The sequence below is a fragment of the Gopherus flavomarginatus genome, chromosome 20, assembly GCF_025201925.1.
Source record: "Gopherus flavomarginatus isolate rGopFla2 chromosome 20, rGopFla2.mat.asm, whole genome shotgun sequence".
Taxonomy (NCBI): Eukaryota; Metazoa; Chordata; order Testudines; family Testudinidae; genus Gopherus; species Gopherus flavomarginatus.
The window spans coordinates 9932415-9948146 of NC_066636.1; the positions used below are offsets into that span (position 1 = coordinate 9932415).

Consider the following 15732-nt stretch of genomic DNA (forward strand, 5'->3'; position numbering starts at 1 on the left):
TTATATAGGTGCCTATTAACCCCACCCCATCCCACTTTTTCACATTGCTGTCGGATCACCTAGCAGGGGTGCACCCAGGGCCGCATTAACCTTCAGGTGCTGAGGTTTCCCCTCTCGCCAATTCCCAGAGCCTCGTGATCAGGAAACAGACATCAGGGCTCCCAGGTCTGCACAGACCATGACTGAGATCGGACAACCCCCATATTATGCAAGGTTGACTGGCTACAAACCTGGGCAACACTGAGACACCAGGATGGTTCCTCAATTTCCCTGAGCCTCTGCGCCCAAACTTTGCTTGAATCCCTCTGCTCACCCTCCCCCCATCAAAAAAGCCCCATTTTCCCAAACTCAGTCTTCTTTTCCTTGCCCCCTAAGTCTGGTTTCACACCCTGGGACCATACTCCTCTCTTGTCTCTCCCCTCCAGGTGAAGCAGAGATGGAGCAACTCAGCCACTGGAGTCAGCCTCAGCGAGCACTGCAGCCGGCCCCGGGGGAGCGGGGTGTTGCAGACACAGGAAGGGAGCAGGGGGTTGCGGGAAGAAGGCGGCAGGAGAACAAAGCTCAGAGACCCAACATGGGGAAATTCCAGGGGGCGGGGCTATGACACATCCCAGGTGCCCGGGCAGCTCCTGGGGGCTGGGCTCTGCTCAGCTCGGGGGGGCCCAGCCTCCTCGGGCGGAGGGGGCTCAGCTCCAGACGCAGGGGGGGCAGCCCTGGGGGCGGGGCTGGGCTCAGCCTAATGGCAGGGAGCTCTGGGGGCGGGGCTCTGGCACAGAGCAGGGGCGGGCAGCTCCTGGGGGGGGCTCTCAGCACAGCCCAGGGGCAGGGCAGCTCTGGGGGCGGGGCTCTGCACAGCCCGGGGGCGGGGCAGCTCCTGGGGGCGGGGCTCTGGCACAGCCCATGGGCAGGGCAGCTCCTGGGGGCGGGGCTCTGGCACAGCCCGGGGCGGGGCAGCTCCTGGGGGCGGGGCTCTGGCACAGCCCATGGGCGGGCAGCTCCTGGGGGCGGGGCTCTGGCACATTGTGACGCGGAGCCCGGGCTGAACAGCTGCTTCCTGGTTCTCCACGTGCTGCCAGCAGCGCTGGAGCTGCCCGAGCCGGAGCGGAGCCGCTGTTCTCAGCTGCAGCCAGGATCTGCCCCCGGCCCCGCTGGGATCCAGGTGGGGACAGAGACTGGGGCCCGGGGGTTCCCCTTGGTGTGGCTGGCGGGGGCGGGAGGGGAGAAGCCGGAGCTGCAGGCGGGGGAAGGGCGGTGGGACATTGTGACCCGGAGCCCCCGGGGAATGAGAGGCGCTGGGGGGCAGGAAAGTGACTCTGCCCCAGGGAGCCTGGGAGAAGCCTTGAAGGCGCCTCGGCCCCAGTGGAGCTGCAGGAGGATCCGCCCGCCCGCCCCGCTGGGATGGGGGGGCCGGGGCCCGGCCGTCGTGTGGGGGGGAGGGGCGGACCCCGGGCCAGGCGGGGGGGGCGGTGTATTAAATCCCTCCCCATAGCAATGTGCTACTCCCGGGCACTGCGCATGCCCAGTAACAGCCGCTGAAGCCGCTGCCCTTCCCCCTGCCCGGACCAGCCGTAACGTTCCGCCGGGCGCTGGGGGCGGGGCTGGAGCGGGGCGGGGAGTAACAGGGAGCGTGGGAGGGGCGGGCGCAGAGCAGGAAATTGATGGGCGGGGGGGGTCAGGCAGCTGGAGGCAGGGTTCGTGGGGGGCTAAAGGGCACAATCCGGGCTGGGGGGAGGAGCAGGAGTTGAGCTCAGGGGGAGGCGCTGGCAGAGCCCCCCCCTTTGGTGTGAGGGCGGAGGTGTCGAGGGGGGAGGAGAAGCCGGAGTTGCAGGGGGGGAGGTCACTGGGGTGGGGGGGGTAGATCTGTCTCTGTGCAGCCAGGACATTCCCGGGGTGGGAGGGAGGTGAGTTAACTGGATCCTGTCCCTGTTTTTGCCACTTCCTCCCACACACACATTCTCTCAAGATTTCCCCTTTTCTCTCTCATTATCACACGTGGCTATAAAATCCAGGGAGATTCTCCTCCCCCCCCCAATGATCAGCTCTCTAATTGCCTCTGATTTTCCCTTTTCTCTCCATACTTCTCAAATGTCAATTTAAAATCTCTCCGATGGGGGGTGGATTTTCCCACCCATTTTATCTGCAGCGATTTGTCCTTGTTTGGGTGGGAAATTGTTGCCCTGGGTCATTCCCCAGAACATGGCTCCCACTGGAGTGGGATGGGATGAGGTTCCCGTTCTCTGCCAGGGCAGGGAAGGGAAGGGAGGAGCACATCCCCCATGGAGACTGCCCAGACCCCATTTCCCAATTCCCCTGCGGCCCCCTTCCATTGTCCAGGGAGCCTTCCAGCTCCCCCCCGCCCTTAAATCAGCTCCTCAAAGGGCTCTGAGCTGCTCACGTGAATGGTTGCCCCGTGGCCGGGGGGGACCATCACATTCTGTTTATGTATTGGACAGTCATATAAAATCCAGTCCAACAGTCCCCCTTTTCCACTAGTTATTTAATAGCAACATCAAATCCCCTCCGATCTTGGTGGTTTTCTCTCATGTTATCAAATGTCGTTTGTGACAGGGTTCTCTCTGCGTGTCTCAAAGATTGATATAAAATACCCCAAACATTTGCTCCACTTCTCTCTAGTTGTTTTATTTCTAATTGAATATGATAGGTTGTTTCCCAATGTGCTAAGATGCAGCCGCCTCTGGGGTGGATCCATGGTGGCCATTATTTGCTAGTGACAGCCCGTGGATCTTTTTTGCCCTCCAGGCCTTCCATTCTCCTGTTAAAGAAGCACTCCCCAGGCTCCCTCTGCCTGTGTGACTGGCCAGCAGGAGGTGGTGTTAACTTTCTAGCCACTTCTCACACTCTGTGAGGTAACACTTGCAGGGGCAGGGAAGGTGTCTGTGTGGGGAGATTGCAGCTGAAGGGGCATTGTGGTAGGGGGAGGCCTCTGGGTGGCTGGGCAGGGGGTACCCTAGTCAGGTTGGTGGGTTGTGGAGGTTTGGGGTTTTCGGGGGTGATGGTTCTGATGTGCCCATCCCTGAGGCTATGGGTCTTGGAGGTGGGTATCGCTGGGGGCCTGGTGGCCGCAGAACAGTGGGGGTGGGTGTCTCTTGAGGAGGCGGAACAGAGGGTAAGAGGGAGCCTGGTTCTGTGCCAGAGGCTCTGTCTGTGCTTCCCCCGCTGGTTCCTGGTTTTGTTGCCATGCCCAGTGCACAGAGCTGGGGGAGGGGATCCCTGGCACTAGGTGAGGGCATGCCAGGGAAGCAGAGTGATGGGTCGCACTGTAAAAGCATCAGGGGGTCACACTGGGCAGAGGAGGGGGTCCCAGGCAAATGTCAGGGTAGATCGTTCTGGAGGGTGGGGAAGTTCCTAGGCAGGCAGTGAGGGACTGAGTTCCCATTTGGGGGGGTCCCTTGAGGGGGTCCCTGGCTGCTGGGGGCTCTTGATGGGGGGAGCCCTTTGGGATTCCCAACCTGGCAATCATGGAGTGGTGGGGGTTCTCTGGCCGGTGGGGCTTTGAGGGGTATCTGGGGTCCCTGGCCAGGGACTCTGGGGGCTGCGTCCCAGGGAATATCTGATGGGATCATGGCTGGGGGGTGTCTGGGGCCCCTGACTGGGGGGTCTGGGCTCTGGGTACTAGGGGTGTCTGGGGGCTGCTGCTAACCATAATCCTTCTCTCTAGTCAACTTGTACCAGAGTCCTGGCTCCTAGTCACCAGGTCACCAAGTCCATTCCCCAGTCACGTGCCCTGTCACTGTGATAGCTTTCTGTCCACTTAGCAAACACTGTTAGTGTGAAATCACAGAATTTACTTTTCTCCTCTTTTGAAAACTGCAGGAACTTTCGGTTCCCTTTGGAAAATTTTTGCTCCCAGTCCTTGTTCTAGATCTGCGGGGGTGAGGGAGGTGGGAAGGGAGTCAGCACTGCCACACGATGGTCTTTTCCACAGCGTTCTGAACTCATTCTTTCTGAAATCCGGTGTCATTGAGACCGTTGTTAATCCAGAGTCACTGTATGGAAAGACAAGGAGTGATTCCAGATGGACAGTGGGTCAAATGAGATCAGCCATTCTCCCTGTGAGGAGGGGCTCCCATTAGCTGCTCTCCCCAGAGAGCTAAAGGAGGGAAGCTGCTCATACACTCTGTCCCTCTCTGCTCAGGATATTGGGGTTCAGCTTCCTGGGTCAGATGCTGCAGCCTCCATTGTGATCTGGGAGACTAGGCTTGGCAGCTGCTGCTCCCCCAGTGGGGCTCTGTGCTGGGAAGTGACCTTAATTAAAGCTTCTTCTCTGCCCGGCCCAGGGGATGACTTTCTGCAGCTGGTCCTAGCCCCCTAGGGCAGTCCTGGGCCCTGTTACTACTAAATTCTGAGCCAGAGTCTCCAGGTAACTGAAAGACCTCAGGGAATGTCCTAGGGTCTGGCAAGAAAGTGACTCTGCACAAACAACACCACCTCATTTCTCCTCCCATTAGCGGTTGCCAGGAGGAAATCCAGCCATGGGAGAGCAAAGCCCCCAGGAATGGGACTGTCCCAGCCAGAGGGGCAGGGAGAGAGGACAGGGGAAGGAGAGACTGAAAGGGGCAGTGGGAGAAATGAATGTGGGGGAGAGATTTCCAGCTCTCTAGTCCACCCAGACACATGTATTGCTGCATCCTGGGGCAGAACCACTTTCCAGTGAACAAAACAAGGATCAGACAGAGCAAAAGCCAGTTCCTGACTCCATATTCCCCCTGCTGGGGTGTGGCTGCCGTGGGGTCAGTATCTGAGGGAATCCCCCACAGTGACTCCTTTGGTTCTGCTCTTTTCTAGCCTTGTGTTCAGAGAAGGGGTGAGGGGAGAGAGAAGGGAGGTTAAAAATGTGTCTGTGGACTTAGCCTGGCAGGAGGGGCCAGGTCTAAATTGTAATAAACAGATTGAGCATTTCCCAGCATGACAGAATCTAGGGTGTCTGTCTGCAGGGAAAGGGCCTGGGGGAATTGTGATGTGAAATTAACTAAAACCGGTTCTGAAACGCCCACAACTGCCCTTCTCCCCCAGACAGGCTGCAGAATGTTTTGCTCCAGCTCATCCCAGCCTGGCGTGGGACAGGGAAGAGAAATGGCTGCAGTGGAGTCAGTCCAGGTAGAGATTATCGGGGAGTTGCTGGTGGGTTCCTGCTGGAGGAAAGGGAGAGCAAATACACCAGAGTTGGGAAGGTTTGCAGAGTCTGGTTGGGAGGTTGGAGCGGGGCAGGAAATTCACAGCATGAGGAAAGGAGGAGGCCAGGGTGTGGCAGACCTGCTGGGAGTTATTTACTAAGTGGCCTAGATTCTAGGAACAGACCCAGGTGGTTTGGATGTGGAAATGCCCTAATTTGTGAAGAGAGAAAATAACCCACCTACATGGAGCTAGTCAAACTGACCAGACTCCTAGTGCTGGAGCCTGACCTCATTAACCATCAGCTGCTGTGAGATATAAAGGGGACACCCATGAGTCAGGCTTATTGGAGCTGCCTCTCCCTTCATATCCCGCTCCTCACAATGAGGAGGGTGTTGGGCATCCTACCAGCGAGCTCTCCCTGGACCCTGCTAGGGGCTCCATCTCCTGTATCAGTCAGTGGCTAGTAGGGAGGTGATGGATATGCTGGGAGAGATAAGGGGCTCTCTCTTCATCCCCTCACCCTGGCATTTGCTGGATACTCTGAGCCAGGTCGAGGTGGGACTCTCCTGACTATGATCCACCCAGAGCTTCCATTTGATTCACTCTTCTCTGCCACAAATAGTGGGGCTGTGAGTGGGGCAGCAAGTCCTTAGCGTTGGACTCTTACTCCTTCAGGGGCTGGTGACCTTCAAGGAGATGGCTATGTATTTCACCAGGGAAGAGTGGGCTCTGCTAGACCCCACTCAGAGAGCCCTCTACTGGGATGTCATGCAGGAGAACTATGAGACTGTGACCTCGCTGGGTAAGGGTTCCTGTCCTTTCTTTTCTTGGAAGGGGAAATGAAGAGTGAAGGTTCATGCCACCCCCACAATGCCATCTGTACCCTGTCCTGTTTCAGCATCACCCCAATAGGCCAGTGACACACATAATACCAGAGACCTCCTCTGCTGCAGAACACTTTGGGAACAGAGCACAGGAGCCGTATTGCACAGTGTCAAATATCTCCTGTTTGCTCAAGTGAAACTGGGGGTTAGGTCTGGCATAACTGTCCCATACCCCTAATCATTTTTGTTGCCCTTTTCTGAACCTTTTCCAATTCCAATATATCTATTTTTGAGATGGGGTGACATGTGCATGCAGTATTCAAGATGTGGGTGTATCATGGATTTATTTGCTGTTTTTACAAATATGATCTATGAGATATTCTGTCATATCTATCGCTTTCTTAATTATTTCCTACATTGTTCACTTTTTTTCACTGCTGCTGCACATTGAGTAGATGTTTTCAGAGAACTATCCACAGTGACTCCAAGATCCATCTCTTGAGTGGAAACAACTAATTTAGACCCCATCATTTTGTATGTATAGTTGGGATTGTGTTTTCCAATGGGCTGCACTATGTGCTATCCTGTTATCTAGTACTGCTGAGATCCTGGATTCAGTAATATCCCTGCCCTTCCTGTTCCCTTTCTCCACCGAACCCCGCCAGCCCATGCTTCCTGTTCCCAGCTTCCCCAGGATTCTCGCACTGTCTCTGAACCTCTCTGTCAGCAAGAAGCAGTGCCAGGGACACTTGCCCTCTGTCTGGAGTCTTCGATTTCTGGGACATGGATTTACTTTCTCTGTGTTGTAAGAGGCTCTGTCATAATGAGTGTCTGTGATCTTACCCAGAGTACACTCTGGACTGTTAAATAGCTGTCCCCTCAGTCCTCCAGCATGGGGTGCCTTTTCCACTGTTTTCCCGCGAGAACAGCCCCTCTTGGCCAATTAACACACAGTCTCCAGGATGTAACTCACTCCCAGCTACACAGTATTGAGTGCTGCTAGACAGCCACTCATGAATTACACCTCAGGAGAAAACCAGCAAATTCTCAAGTGCCCAACTTTCCCCCAGAAATGTGCATCTTGCACTGTCCAGCACGCTACTGAACGACCCAAGCTCATATGAAGTCTGTCATTTCATCAGCGGAAAATGACATGCACCAGCTTGTTATCCCAAACAGAGTTTCCAACACACTTCAATCCACACATACTGGTTAGATGAACAATAAACCAAGATTGTTAACTACCAAAAACTAAAACTAGGCCCAGTCCATGAAAGGGGCACTCCCAGGAGAGACTGTACAAAGGCTGGAACATGAAACACCTTTGTAAACCTGAGACAGCTGCCTTGGGGACAATGACTGGGAGAATCCCCCAAAGTGACTCCTTTATTTCTGCTCTTCTCTGGCCTCCGATTGTTCCTTCCAACGTGGAGTACTTTGCACTTGTCTCTACTGAATTTGATCCTATTTACTTCAGATCATTTCTCCCGTTTGTCCAGATCATTTTGAATTTTAATTCAATCCTCCAAAGCACTTACAACCCATCCCACATTGGTGTTGTCCACAAACTTGATACGTGTAAGAGAGAGACTGTTACTGGGAGGGTTTCCCCATGTGTCAGAGGGTTACATCCTGGTGGGAGGGGGCTAGGCCTGTACTGGAATAAGGTCACTCTGTGCTTCACAGTGTGCTAGAACCTAGAATGTGCATTAGCAGGGGAAAAGCTGGGGGGAATCGGCTTGGGGAATGGACAAAAGCCTAGTCTGAATTCTCACACCTTGCCCTTTTCACCCCGGCAGGCCAGAGAATAACATCCATGTTTCGCTGCAGATCATCTCGTCCTCCCAGGGGCAAGGAAATGGCTGCAATGGAGCTGGCTCAGGTAAGAGATTATCAGGGTGGCGGGCTCTGCTTGGAGGTTGAGGAGCAGTAAATGCATAAGAGGGTGGGAATTGCTAGAGGTGGTGGGAAGCAGGAAATATCTCGGGTGGAGAAAGGGAGGGGACAGCATGTGACAAACCTGCTGAGACTTGTGTAGTGTAGGGCGTGATGGGTTGTCACCCCCAGGAGGCAGTTTGTGGAGCTTCTGGGAACTGCTGTGTCCTCTAACCCTCACGCTGGGCTGGCCCTTCTCACACTGCTTTGCTGGAGATTTCGCCAGCCTCTCCTAGGGCCTGTTATCACCCAACACAACAGCAGGTGGCGCCATGCAGCCAACTAAGCTACCTGAGTGCGCTACCTAAGCCACTCAAGGACAGATAGAAGAGAAGAGCCAATTTCCCACTCCCCAACCTTGCACACTTGCTGTAGTATAAATCCAGAATGATACCATCTTATAGTGCACAGGGATCTCTATAATGCAAGCTCATTAATGTAGTTCCCCTTCCCCTCGATATGGGACAGATGTGCACAACAAGCTGAGATTTTCCCCAGACACTTCACTCAAATACGCTGGTTAAGATAAAGCATCAAACAAGTTTATTAACTGCAGAAAGATAGATTAAGTGATTATAAGTGATAACAAACAGATCAAAGCAGATTATTTAGCAAGTAACCAAAACTCAGACTAAGCCTAACATACTAGATGGATAGAATTTGAATTAGCAATTTCTCACCCTGACTGATGGTACAAGCAGTCCCCCAAGTTTCCATACACAAGCTAGAAATCTCTTGATCCTGGGAGCAGCACTTCTCCCACATCCGTTTTTGTTTCTCAGGTGTTTCCAGAAGTTCTCTTGTGTGGAGAATGAGGCCAAGAGATGATGTCACACCCCACCTTATGTAGCTTTTCCATATGGTGGGAACCTTTTGTTCCAAACTCAGTTCCTAGTCCAGTTTGTGGAAAAATACAGGTACTAAAATGGAGTTTAGTGTCATGTGGTCTGGTCACAGGCCCTGCTGAGTCATAGTAGCCATGACTCATAGGCTGGCTGAAACATTCACAGGAAGGCTAAGCTCTTCCACAGTCCGTTGTCTTTGTTGAGCCATCAGCACTGTCTGGCTTCTTCATTGTTGTACCTGAAAGGCTCATTGTGGGTGTTACCCAGAGTAAGCACATTTGAAATACAGATACAGAGTCAATATCCATAACTTCAGATACGAACATGATATGTGCACACAAATAGGATAATCATATTCAGCAAATCAGAACTTTTGCAGTGACACCACACATGATGCATCTTCTACAAAATAGATCATAATTATGTCCTAATCATATTATAATCATACCACTATGATGAATATGGGGGTGTAGTGTCAGATAGGTCCTAATTTCAAGGCACAGGAGTTGGGAATCGAACTTCCCCTCTTTGTGGAACAGGAAATAACCCTCCAGCCAGGGCTGGGACAATTTCCCAGACTCTCAGTGATGGAGCCTGAATCTACTGACATTTCATTAATTACCACCAAACCCAATCTTTGTGGCAACTGTAAACTTTATCAGTGATGATTTTGTACTCTCTTCTAAGTCATGGATAAGAATGTTAAATAGCACAGGGCCAAGAACCAATCCCTGCAGGAACCTGCTAGAAAGAAATCCACTCGATCATGGTTCCCCATTTACTATCAGAGTTTTTAATCTATTTAATGTATGCCGAGTTTATTTTGTATCATTCTAGTTTTTTTTAGTAAAAATATTGTGCTAATCAAGTCATGTCCCTTACGGAAGTTTAGGTATAGTACATCAATACTATTAGCTGCAACCAAACTTTTGATCTCATCCAATAAGGATATCCCGTTAGTTTGATAGGCTCTATTTTCTCTAAACGTTTGTTAATGGGCACTACAATTCTGACCTTCTAACTTCTATTCTTTATGACTGACTTCCCCTTTCTTCCATATATTTTATTTGGAGAGTGCTTGGATTCCTACCAGGGAGCCACTATCAAGGTCCAGAGACAGCCACATCTCCTATATTAAGCTCTGGCTAGTAGCTATGTGATAAAAGTGAAGACCCGGCTTCTGTCTGTCAGATGGGAGACACAAAGGTTCTCTCTTTCTACCCTCTGATGCCTCCTGGCTGCTGTAAGCAAGGTGGGGTGGGACTCTGTTAACATGTGCCTCCCGGAGCTTCCATTTCCCTGGTGCTGCTGTTCCGTGAATAGTGGGGTTGCGAGTGGGTCAGCAGGTACTGAGTATTGGACTCCTGCTCTTTCAGGGGCCGGTGACCTTCGAGGAGGTGTCTGTGTATTTCTCCAGGGAAGAGGGGACTCTGCTGGACCCCACTCAGAGAGCCCTCTACAGAGATGTCATGCAGGGGAACTATGAGACGATGGTCTTGCTGGGTAAGGATTCCTGTCCCTTCTGTTCTTGGAAGGGGAAATGAAGAGTGAAGGTTCATGCCACCCCCACAATGCCATCTGTACCCTGTCCTGTTTCAGCATCACCCCAATAGGCCAGTAACATACATACTACCAGAGACCCTCCTCTGCTGCAGAACACTTTGGGAACAGAGCACAGGAGCAGCATCACACAATGTCAAATATCTCCTCTTTACTCAAGTAAAACTGGGGTTAGGTCCAGCATAATGAACAGAACCTTCCTACCCCCAGCCTTCTCTCAAACCCTGAGCCTTATCTACCCAAACCAGAATGTGCTTGGGGTGTAACAAGCAGGCTGCTGGAGTCAGAGCTGCCAGTCCAGGGTTACTTATCATACAGACACTCAGTGTGTCCTTGAACGCTGGCTGGGAGTATCCAGACAGGGGAGCTCCAGCAGCAGAACACTGAATCTCACCCAGGATTACAGATGACACAACTCCTCGCTGATCTGGATTGCACCCGAGCATGTGAAAATGGCCTAGGTTGGTAGTGACATTTCTTGAGACATGGAGAGTCTTGCTCCCATATCACCAGGTGTAATAAAAATAACAGGAAAGGCCAAATATGGAAAACTGATTGTTCAGCTTGCTTTTGACCTGCATCATATTTTGCAATATATTCCAAATAAGGAAATTAACGTGCAACGTATGTGTCATTGTTTGTGGTTTTAAGCTGTAAAAGGCTTGTGTGATTTTTAGCTCGGGAACAGTATTCCAATAGCTGTCGCCCCCTGCGTGCTTGTAACCAAGAGAAGAGCCTCGGGCTGAGCTGATTCAAATATTAATCCTGTGGTCGTTTTCCACAACAGCCTCAATAGGTCCCTGTGATGGAATGTAAGGCTACATCTAGACTACCCACCGTATCGGCGGGTTAAAATCGATTGCTCGGGGATCGATATATGGCGTCTCATCTAGACGCCATATATCGATCCCTGAGCGCGCTTATATCGATTCCGGAACAACACCAACCCCAACGTAGTTGCTGATTTGACAGGGGAAGCCGCGGACATCGATCCCACGCGGTGAGGATGGGTGAGTAATCCGATCTTAGATATTCAACTTCAGTTATGTTATTCACGTAGCTGAATTTGCGTATCTAAGATCGATTTCCCCCCATAGTGTAGACCAGCCCTTAATTTCTTCACACCTTCCCCCTGCAGGAGAATGGCTGTTTGACCAGCTGTTTGCCTTGCTGTCTCTGAGGAACTGGTCTGTGGGTGTTCCCCAGAACTGTAACTTTTTCAGTAATATCATACTGTAAAATCTCACAATTTTACATACAGTGTTACTACACATTTTAACAGGAGGATAATATTCAGTAGGTTATGCGTTTTCTAATGATACCTCACAAGCCATACTGGGTACAAAATTGATCATAATTTTCTAGAAGAGTGAACACAGGGGTACAGATTGACACAGTGTCTGTGTGTGTGTTCCCAGCAGATATGTGGGTATTTCAATCCCTCCTAAGCACAATGTTTGGCATCTTCAAGGACCTTGGGAACTGGTCCTGGGAATTCACTAGTTTAGCAAGTGTGAGACTGCATGAAATTGTGAGACACTTTGGTATTAATAATAAAATAATATAATCTGATAAAATTGCAATGAATCATGCTAGGTATGCCATGTAAAGTGTCAGTGAAAATGTTATGATTTGCCAAGTATGATAATTTTGTTTCTATGTTTCTATCACCTTTGTATTGTGAGTTACAGATATGTAAGGTATATCTATATTTCCAGACTTGTGCAGTTTTTCTGGGTGACACCCCCAGACATATTGGCATCAACATTGCCTAGCATGTTTGATGGCCCATTGAGGGTCATCAGCTGTACAATGAACCTATGGACCAAGGGGATACACCTATTGAGTCAGCAATACGTGCCGGGGTCTGCCTGTGTAATGAAACCTCCAAAGCTTTTCCATGCCATGTGCTGTGAAGCTTGTGTTTGGGACACAGGAAGTACAAGCCACATGGCAAAAGGAATATAAAGCGCAGCTGCATCATCTCCATCTTGTCTTCAATCCCCCTTCCTACCTCTGGAGCAACTTCTCTACAAACTGAACCCTGGAACAAAGGACTGAATGACCCATCCAAGCTGTGGATGCATTCCAGACAGACTTTCAAGCCAGCAACTCACCAATACTGCTAAGAACCTGATATATCCATTTTGGAATGTATCTGACTGCTTTTCCATTTAAATTCTTTCTGTCTTTCTTTCTTTTAAACCTTTAGTTTAGATGCTAAAGAATTGTCTGGAAGGATGGAATTTAACTTCATTCTTTCATTTGTTCTTTCTTCTAAACATTTAGTTTAACTGCTAAAGGATTGGCTGGCAGCATGGTATTTTGGATGAGATCCAAACCTGGGTAATGTGGCTAACCTTCTACCCACCCACTTCCTGGATCCAATTAGGATCACTCTCCTGCTGCCCTCTGGCCATGCTGTATCACAGTGAGCAGAGTTTTTAAATAACCTCTCACTGTACGGGACCTAGTTGCTGATTAGGAGTCAGAGAACTGTCATGCAATAAAGGGGGCCGTGTGATTTCTTTTTTCAGAGTCTCGTTAACCAGTGTGTGGGATCAGAAGCACAGTTTGTGACTGGTCAGTGAGTTTAACTTCAGTGTTAACCACCAGTATGGGGAGCATCTGCTCTCCCTTTTTCAGCCTGCTCTGACCTTGGCATTTTCAGTGAGGACTGCCCCAGGCACACTAGGTCACACTAAGCACTGAAGATAAATTAACAGAATGTTTTTGATGATCAAGTTGTATGAAATCAACTGAACTCCTTTGTTTTCTTTCATCTGAGCGGAGTTTCTGGTTTTCCAACGTGATATGATCTCCCAGCTGGAACAAGGGGAAGAGCCATGGGTCCCAGAGCTCCAGGGTTCAGAGGAAAGAGAGATCCTGAGATCTCCCCGCACAGATGAGGAAACATTAAACCAACTCAGAATCTGTAAGTGCCTGAAGGAAACATTTAGGATGCCCTACAAAGCTCTTGGGAAGTCTCTCAGTTCATTTTTGTGCATAGCAGGGGTCGCATCCGCAGGGTAAATATAGCTCAAGGCTTCCTCTAGATGCTAGCAGACACCGGGCAGTAGCTTTCTCCCTTCCCCCTGTGAAGTTGGATGGGATGTGAAGGCTGAATTGATCCCCTCCTCTCTCCTGTTGGGGGGAGCTGAGTTCCTGATTTTTATTTGTCCTCTCTCCAGCACTTGTTTTGGTTTGGCCTTCCCCTTTCCATCCCTGTTTGAGGTTTCTGTCTCTATCACAGCAGGTTATGCAATGACGTGTGAGGTTCAGCACAGACCAGAAAAAGAGCAGGGAAACCAGCCAGGGGAGAAAATGGATAAATTTATTTCCTGTCAGGGAACTCAGAAGGGCCTTAAGGAAACCAGAATACAGCAGGAAATCTGCAGGGAAAAGCAAAAAAAATACATGTGCTGAGTGTGGGAAAAACTTCACTTACAGATCAGGCCTTTCTCAACATCAGAGAATCCACACAGGGGAGAGGCCCTGTGAATGCAATGAGTGCGGGAAAACTTTCAGTCACAGCTCGCACCTTATTGGGCATCAGAGAATCCACACACAGGAGGGGTCCTATGAATGCAGTGAGTGCGGGAAAGCCTTCAATCGCAGCTCTCGCCTTATTCAGCATCAGAGAATCCACATGAGCAAAAAGCCCCGCGAATGCCGTCAGCAGGCCTGCACAACTCGTAAAGTGGTGATGTAGAGAAATCTCTGTATTAACTATCTCTATAAATCTTTATAACGTTGCATTGTGTTATTTTGTATTAAGTATCTTTATCTTTATGACATTGCATCCGGCATGATGTTATTTTGTAATTCATATGACTTGGCATTGTGCCTCTCTATTTTCATACAACTTTGTATTAGATCCCTATATAGAAAATTGGTAGAAAACTTTGTATCAAATGTTATAGCCGCTAAGGATAGTATAGTTAAAGTAAAAGAAAACATGTGCCTTTTTGCTAGAAGTAGAATAAGATCTTCCCCCGCACTCTGTAATCAATTGCTCTATTGACTGAATGAGGTGTGAATGAGTGAGGCTTGGAAGACACCCACCTCCAGACAGCTACAACAGTTGAAGAGGGAATGGGAGCCAGAGCAAAGGACAATACAACTTGTCAAGTGGGCCCAATAAAGAAGAGCAGACATATTGATGGCCTCAGGGATTAGAAGCAAGCACCTTCTTTAGAAAACACCCTCTTTGAGCAGCATTGGGACAACACCCAGAGAAAAGCAGCACAAAGACCAACGGACGCAGACCCAGATTTTGAATCTGGTCTAGATTTGCATAAGAGGGAAGCTGCTATAAATGCGAGGTGTCTTGCAGAAGGACCCCGGATCTCGTCTTGTCACCATCGGACCATCGATTTGGATCGGTAGAAGCCCGGCTCCACCACTCCCCCATCTAACTCACCTGGCCAGTGCAGTTAAGGGGAGCAACTAATTGGTAACAACAGCAAGACGGAGTGTGTTTATGTCTGTGTTTGTGTGAGTGCATGACTGTGATATATATCTCATGTGCATATCATAGAGTATTAATTGATACCTGTATTACTAATAAATGTGGCATTTTGCCTTAATCCCCCTGAAAAGTTGCTGTACAGTACTTTGAGTAAAACAGCGAGGGCCACAATACTCCAAAGAAAACAGCTGAGGACCGAAACCCCCCGGCCCTGCGGAAACACCCCCAACTCAGGACCTCCCAGCCTGGCGGAAACACCTCACCCAGCCCTGCAGAAACAAAACCTCCTTCCCCAGCGCCGCCTCACCAAAACAGCTGTGGGTCAAAAAGGAAGGTTGGTGGTGGGGAGGTGTTAGTTGATTTTATATCAACGAGGGACTTCCAGCCAAAGAGGTGGCTGGGAGCCCTCAGGGTTAAATTAAAGGGCCTGGGGCTCTGACGACTGGGGGATCCCGGAGCTTTTCAGGGCTGGGGCAGGGATTTAAAGGTCCCAGAGCTCCTGCTGCTGAGGGGAGCCTGAGCCCTTGAAATCCCAGCCTCACTCCATCCCCTGGAGCTGCCGCCAGGATTCAAATGGCTCTGTGCTGCCTGCAGCCACAGGGATCCCTGAGCCCTTTAAATCTCAGCTGCTGCCGGGATTCAAAGGGCTCTGGGCTGCCCGTGGTGGTGGGGAGCCCTGAGACCTTTAAACCTCAGCTGCGGCCGGGAATCTCTGCGAGCAGCCCAGAGCCTTTTGAATCCCGGCTGTGGCTGGCAGGCCGGCTTTAGGAAGTGCGGGGCCCAATTTGAACATTTTTGGCGGGGCCCCGCAGGGATGATTGGGGAAAAAAAAGCCTTTCAGTTCTTAACAACCAGTTCCCTATAAAATGTTCTACCACAGCATGTATTTTTTGTACCAGTAGGATTACCATACGTCCGTATTTTCCTCCCAGATGGCGATTTAAGAACCAAAAAGCCTGAC

The 15732-nt window shown here is 50.4% G+C and overlaps 1 protein-coding gene across 1 annotated transcript in view; it reads left to right on the forward strand.

Moving 5' to 3' along the window:
• Positions 1–1039: 1039 nt before the first annotated feature.
• LOC127037847 (zinc finger protein 560-like) overlaps positions 1040–15732 on the forward strand; it is a 586628-nt gene continuing 571935 nt past the window's right edge. Inside the window, exon 1 of the mRNA XM_050929988.1 lies at positions 1040–1159. The gene's annotated coding sequence lies outside the window, so the exon portion shown is untranslated. The remainder of the gene's footprint in view (positions 1160–15732) is intronic.